We start from the raw sequence: 7,751 nt of genomic DNA, 5'->3' as shown, positions 1-7,751 counted from the left end.
AACTCATTTTAGATTCTCCCATTTCAAAATCAAATTGCACAAATGTTTTACACACACACATAGGAATAGTTGTTCTTGAGTTACATTGCCTTTCAAGCTATGAAGGGTAGCTAGCTCCTCATTGATAACAAATGATTCATCTATGAATTGTGAAGAGTCCACTATGTCAGTACTCTCAATAAAGTCAACAGAATAATTAACTAATATCTATGTTTTGCTTTTAATCTGCTACAAGAGATTGCCATTTTTTCCACTTTCCTGGATAAACTCACCGACTGGAACAAGTCCTGTTTCTCTGGACACATCTCCTCCACAAACACTGCTTAATGAACTCACCTTCAGGGAAGGACTTACCAGACGCAGCAAAAATCTGCAATACACTGTAGCCAGTTCTGTCTGTTCTCTCCCAAATAGAGTTCTCTGTCCTGAAGGCGATTGTTCTAGTTGTTCTAATTTTTCCCTCCGCCCATCTCCTGTGTATTCTGAAAACCTTGCCTCATGCTTTGTCTCGTAATCCCTTTTCATGTTGTGGCAGATCAGACAAATGACTTTTTCTTTACAGGGAATGCAAAAGCATTCTGACCATTTTTCTTTAAATGTATGGCTCTGTGCATCAATCTTTCTTTCCTTTGATGTGACAGAAATCTAACCGTATGCACTAGGTGAGGTAACATCTCAAATTAGCTGTATTCATTAGGTGAGCAGTTCACCAAATGGGAACGCTCAAATGTAACTCTTATTCTGCAGCAACAATGACCTCAAATGAATGCAGCAATGAAGGAAAATTAAATAAGAATAGGTGGACAGAGGTGAAGAAAAAAATGACATAAATGCAGGCTAATAAAAAAAGGTTTGCCGACCCCTGTGTTAAACTATACAGAATTTCATTGCCACTCCTTTACAGAGTGCTGCAAATTTTATGACAAATTAAAGTGAATTCAACTATAATAAATCAAAATCAATTTTCATAAATCCAAATAAATTTAAATCTAGACTCACTATTTCAGCATAGTACATATTTGTTGGAGTTGTTGCATAGCTCTGCTGTTATTACTGTTTAATAACTGAAGCCATCACTGTTAATTATTACTATGGTTGTCTCATTCAATGTCCTGCTGTGCACTTCACTTTACTGCTAGTTTGATCAAATTAACACTTCTGCCCCTGATATAAGACATCAGCATGGATAGGAGACATATTGCTAAAGGCATGCATAACACTAGACCTTTGACCTGTTCCCCCCAAATTAACCTGTACCATAGTATGCTGTTAAATGCCATAGAAGGGCTGGAAGATCAGTTGGCATGGGTCAGTTAGGCATTTCCATGTCTCTTATCCCCAGAAGGTGTGCCTAGACAGAAGTATTAGTTTTCCCTCATTTTTAATCTTATCTTAAACATAGCTTAAAATACTTCACATTACCATTATCTTAAATTGTAACTATCCATATCCTCAACAACCAAAAATGTATCTCCAAATATATGTTTAATATATTTGCAATATTGCTGTAATGACCCTGGAAGAAACCACACAGGACATTGTGTCAAGCTTTTTGATTGATCTCGGAGCACCTTGCTTTATTTTGTCCCTACCGCAGTTTCCCTCTCATCAGCCTTAACTCATTGCTCTAGCTTGCACTATTTTTCACTTACTATCTCAAATATTTCCTTTACTGTTATCTTCTTGAATCCCCTGTGGTCTTCAGCTACTCATCCTTTCTTTGTTCTTAGGGCTCTGCCCCCACCCTTTTAACTTCTTATTTTGTCTTGCTCTCCCAGATGCCCTTCTTCCTCTTTTGCTGAGGCAGCGAGCACCAGCCAGCGTAATGCTATTATTATTTTAAAAGCTGGTGCCCAAAGTGATTTATAAGATTAGCATGCAGTTGAATTGCTTATACATCAAACAACCCTGAATACCATAGAATGACAAAGGAAAAACTGGATTTTTGAATTTTTTGCAAATGTAGTGAAAATAAAAAGCTGAAATATCACAATGACACAAGTGTTAAGACCCTTCACTCACTGCTTAGTTGAAACACCATGGGCAGCAGTTACATCCAGAAGTCATTTTGGGTCTAACACAATAAGCTTCACACTTAAGTGAGACATACAGTTTCAAAAAGGGTTGTTGCTACAGTAAATCAGAGTCCTGCAGATGCAGTTGCAGGTAAAGATGGCCCTCATCAAGGTAGTGCTGTTGGGGTTGCCTTTCCAGCCCTCGAGGGGTTCCTTGTGCATGACTGACTGCTTTACTCTGTTTATCTTAGAGTCCCATATGAAGTGGAATACTGTTCTGGTAATGGCTGTGCAGAATATAATGAGAAGGGCCATGCCTGAGGGACATCTTGCTGGATTTGGAGGATTTCATTAGGCAGCAACAGTGCTTTGCCTTCAATGGTGAGGTTCCTGATAATTCATAGTCCAATCTTCACACCATAACAAAGAAAGATCCAAGAATCATACTGGTGTAACATTGCAACACTTTAAACTGATGCCATCAGGCAAAAACAGATAATCAAGCCTACTTTCATACCCTTAGTATTTTGCTATGTAAAGCCCACATCTCTGTCATGCAATTTCCTATGTGCATCAGTCAGTCCATGATGTTTTATCACTTCTCACAGTGAGTCCCAAGTGTAATCTCTCATGCATTTCTCTAAATCTGCATTGAAATCCAATCCTAAAACAACCACCCTAGTAGTCATCAAAACATCTCCCAAAATATCCCTCAAATCAATTTGTGTGAAAACCTTTGCAAAATAGAATTTTGTGCCTTTCTACTCACCATCCACAAACAGCACTCTCCCTGTCATGACAATAAATGATTCATTCAATGCTCACCCATTCCCTTTAAACAAAATAACCACCCTGATGAATATACATTTCCCACCACCTGTTTACAATATACACAAACCCAGTCCTTTGCAAAAGGACTCAGGAAATCACCTTGCCATCTTTTAGTTTTTATCTTTCCTCTTGTGAACTCTAATTGTCATACAACAAAGATCCTAAAGGATATTCAATGCCCATAATGTGCACATTGTGCCATTCTGGATAATGAGCATACACTCTTTTATGTTAAGACACATGTCTTTAGTATTGTGCATTCCTACACCTGTGAAACTCCTGCAGACCTTTTCCTGACAAAACCAAATTTCCCACACATTTCACAAACCAGTGGCATGCCGTCATAATGAAGGCAACCTCTATTTGTTTTGAGCTCAAAGGATGACGGAGTGTGGAAAAACCCATGTCTACCTCCTTTCTGCCTCCGCAGTTTCACCCAAAATTGTCTTTTCCCATTGCAAACTCCCCCACTTGTTACAGACATGCCTCAGGTAACAATATGTGTCCAAAAAACACAGGACATTGGGAAGAAGATCTCTTAATCAATATATCAGAAAAGGAGTGGAAGGTAGCAAAGCAGAGAATTCACTCAAGCTCCATATGCGCAAAGCATAGAATTAGTCAACAAAAAAATTATATATCGAGCCCATCTGTTTCGCTTAAAACTGTCCAAAATGTTTCCAGGGCAAGATCCAACCTGCGAACGCTGCAACCAAGCTCCTGCCTCACTGGGTCACATGTTCTGGGCCTGCACCAAACTAACATCATTTTGGACCAAACTTTTTAAGTGCCTTTCAGACAGCCTTGGGGTCACAATTCCTCCTAACCCATTAACAGCCCTGTTCGGTGTTCTTCCAGACGAACTTGAAGTGGAGAAGGACAAGCAAACGGTGATTGCATTCACTACACTTTTGGCATGCAGACTTATTCTGTTAAATTGGAAGAATCCTAACTCTCCTCTGATAAGTCAGTGGGAAACCAATGTTTTATATTATTTGAAATTGGAAAAAAATCAAATTCTCAGTTAGAGGATCTGTACAAAATTTTTTCAAAACCTGGCAGGATCTAATCAATATTATTTTAGAATAAGAGAAATAACTATTACCACATTTAACTCCCTTCTCCATCTCTTATTTACCTATATATTTATTTCTCCCTTTCTTCTATTTATTGTTGCCTTATTAAAAAGCCCTAAGCAATTCTCCTTTGGCTTAGTTCTCCTTCTCAGGGGTGGGGTTTGATTTGTCTTCAATTTTGTTTGGTTATAAATTGATCTATTTGTATGGAATGATTACAATAAAAATTAATAAATAAAATATATATATAAAAAAAAAAACAATATGTGTCCAAAAAACAAATAATGTCATCGTCAGGGACAAAAGGATTGAACATGTGGATAGTTACTGCCTTCAATCCACAGACACTTGAAAATCATTCAAAGGAGGAAACAGTGCATTGTTTTCCACCAAAGCCCAAATGGAGTCATAAGCGCCTTCGGACTGCTTAGTAACTACGATGGACTTAGCCAACCCTTTGTTCATAAAAAACAAAGACAAGACTATCTTTAAACCCTCCAAAAGTATTTCTCCAAAAAATCCATCAGCATCCAAACAAAATTCCTTCCAATTCCTTTTTGGCAGCCAACCAAAAATAAATAGTATACCTTAGTGCTTCTATCTTCTTTGAAAAAGCCATCTTGAGAGAAATTCTCCAAGGGGGGGAAGAGGAGGTGGGTGAAGGACCAAGAAGAGGCCAAGATGCAATCTCTTTTTGCTCTTTTATTCATACATTTACTTAATCCCTACACTTAATTAACAACAAATTAAACTTCAGTAAATAAAAATATTCTTTTAATGACATATTAGAGAACTACTCGGGATGTTTTTTCTTCCTCCAGCTTCTCCAAAGAGAAAAGGAATAGGCATCATGAATAATGAACAGTTCTAAAAAAAGAACATTCATCCCCCAATTCACACTGAGAAAAAAACACTTCAACTCCTCCTTGTAGCTGGTGAGACCAAGCACTTCAGAAACACATTTCTTTCTTTTTTTAAAATCTTTTATAAGCCTAAACTCCATTACTTTGACCAAACACTATGTTGTTTGTCCATTTTCACTTACACTTAATTTTTATGTAGATAGATAGATAGATAGATAGATAGATAGATAGATAGATAGATAGATAGATAGATAGATAGATAGATAGATAGATAGATAGATAGATAGATAGAGAGAGAGAGAGAGAGAGAGAGAGAGAGAGAGATAGATACTCCAGCAGCAGCATACTGATAAAGAAACAATATTAAATTAAAGAGTGATAAAAAATGCAGGTAAAACAGACAATAGTATAGTGTTAACGTTTACCAACCCCCCCCCCCCCCCCCCCCCGGGTGGAATTGAAGAGTTGCATAGTATGGGGGAGGAACGATCTTCTCAGTCTGTCAGTGGAGCAGGACAGTGACAGCAGTCTGTCACTGAAGCTGCTCCTCTGTCTGGAGATGATACTGTTCAGTGGATGCAGTAGATTCTCCATGATTGACAGGAGCCTGCTCAGCACCTTTCGCTCTGCCACAGATGTCAAACTGTCCAGCTCCATGCCTACAATAAAGTCTGCCTTCCTCACCAGTTTGTCCAGGCGTGAGGCGTCTTTCTTCTTAATGCTGCCTCCCCAGCACACCACCACGTAGAAGCGGGCGCTCGCCACAACCGTCTGATAGAACATCTGCAGCATCTTATTGCAGATGTTGAAGGATGCCAGCCTTCTAAGGAAGTATAGTCGGCTCTGTCCTCTCTTGCACAGAGCATCAGTATTGGCAGTCCAGTCCAATTTATCATCCAGCTGCACTCCTAGTACTTCATGTATCTTTAGCCACCCAAATCCTTTTGTTTATTTGTCAGGTCTTTGCATTCTGTTGCCAGACCTTCTCTTATTGTTTTTCCCTCAAAGAATGAATTTTGACTAAGCTTCTTTTTCAATGTATTTTTCTTAACCTTCCCCATACAATGATGTTTCCTCCCTCCCATGAATGATGTTGCAAAATTTAAATATTGACTTGTAATGTAAAGGTATTTCAAATGCACTTTTTTGCTAATTTTAAAAATGTGGCCATCCTCAACTCTGTTCCAAGCAGATATTTCATCTGATGATTTTCCTTTCTTATTTCTTTCTTATTTGATGTACACCAGGAGTTGCTGCTTAAAAGAATGGCAGTTACTATCCATGTTTCCTGTCAGTTTCAGATTCTCTGGTGGCTTGAAACTTTCCATCCTGTTTTTTATTCATTTATTATTTTTTTTAATCTTTCAAAATGCATTAGATTTCACTTCTGATACCATGTTTTGTTCACTTCTTTATTCTCATAGGAAACAAACATTTTACTGATTCCAACAAACAATTCTTTATCACGCTAACTTCAATATGCATGACTTAGTGTGCCCAGAACTGCCTTACTGCTAACATTAGTAACTGTTGTAAAACAAACCACTATTACTGATATCTAGTGGTCATGATGAAGTATATATCAATATAGAGTGGCCATTTGATTGTCAGCATGCTTGTTTATGATGCTTTGTAGTTTGCCCATTGAACACTGCTGGTTAAGAGACATCACTCCCTAAGCAGTAGTCATCAATTTGTATTTTTAATTGAAAAGTTCCAGGGATGTATGCATTTTGCTATACCTGTCGATCGCATCACAGAATTGGGGATAATGAAAGTTATTTAGCAGGCATGCTACAGTAATTACTACAATATGAATGTTTCTTAATATCAAAAATGAACACAACCCATCACCAAATATGGCAGGCCAGTGTCTTGTTGTATCTCTTTACTTTCAAAGTCTCACACTTTGACTCTAATACACATTTAACCCCCCCTGTAATTGTAAATGCTGACAACCCTAACTTATTTATGAAATTAACTTGATACATTCATGTTTCTTCCAGAAATTCTCATTTATTTTCCTTTTTTCAGACTTTTGGAATCCACGACTCATGTCTTGGTTGCTTCAATGATGGATCCTTCTGCTCAGCACTTTACTCGCTTCAGCTAATCACTCAATATTTTATTTTCAGTTTCCATCTACTACTCCTGGTTTGTATCAGTGAGGAAACATGAGTTATTAAAAGACAGCATTTTGGCTAAGAGACCTTTTATTTATTGATTTACTGATTATTATTCAATAGCCTGATAAATACTGTATACGGGTTAGTTGCTTTTTGCATTAAACTATTGTCAATGTCAATGTCAATGTCAATTTATTTATATAGCACATTTAAAACAACATAGGAATGCTGTGGCCGAAGTGCTTTACAATAATAGAATAAAAGAAAACATACAAATAACATAAATAACATAAATAGAAATAAAATATATGAACATAAATAAAATAAATAATAAATAGAAGTAATGTTACATAATCACAGTGAGGAAACCATCAGTATTACTGAAGGTCACGGAATGCAAGTGAATAGAAATGAGTCTTTAATCTTGTTTTGAACAGTTCAATTGTAGACGACTCCTTTATGTAATGAGATAAAGAGTTCCACAGGCGAGGAGCAGCAGCTGCAAATGCTCTGTCCCCCTTAGTTTTACACTTGGTACGAGGGACAACAAAAGACAACTGACCAGAAGATCTAAGCACTCTAGATGGCTGGTGTAAAGCACACAATTCAGATGAATAGGCAGCAGCAAGCCCATGTAAAGATTTAAAAACTAGCAACAAGATTTTAAAATCAATTTGAAAACTGACGGGCAGCCAGTGTAAAGAAGCCAATATTGGAGAAACAGATTCATACTTTCTTGCCCCAACCAGGAAGCGAGCGGCAGCATTCTGGACCAACTGTAACCTGCGTATCAGGGATTTGCTAATCCCAGAATACAGTGAGTTGCAGTAATCAAGGTGA

At 37.6% G+C, this 7,751-nt stretch overlaps 1 pseudogene; it reads right to left on the bottom strand.

The window, feature by feature from the left end:
* Nucleotides 1–4,714: 4,714 nt before the first annotated feature.
* Nucleotides 4,715–4,906, bottom strand: LOC114654008 (uncharacterized; annotated as a pseudogene).
* Between the last annotated feature and the right edge of the window lie 2,845 nt (nucleotides 4,907–7,751).

The sequence above is a fragment of the Erpetoichthys calabaricus genome, chromosome 6, assembly GCF_900747795.2.
Source record: "Erpetoichthys calabaricus chromosome 6, fErpCal1.3, whole genome shotgun sequence".
In the NCBI taxonomy this organism is placed as follows: Eukaryota; Metazoa; Chordata; class Cladistia; order Polypteriformes; family Polypteridae; genus Erpetoichthys; species Erpetoichthys calabaricus.
Note: the sequence above shows the minus strand (reverse complement) of the source record. Positions and strands in the feature narration are given on the sequence as shown.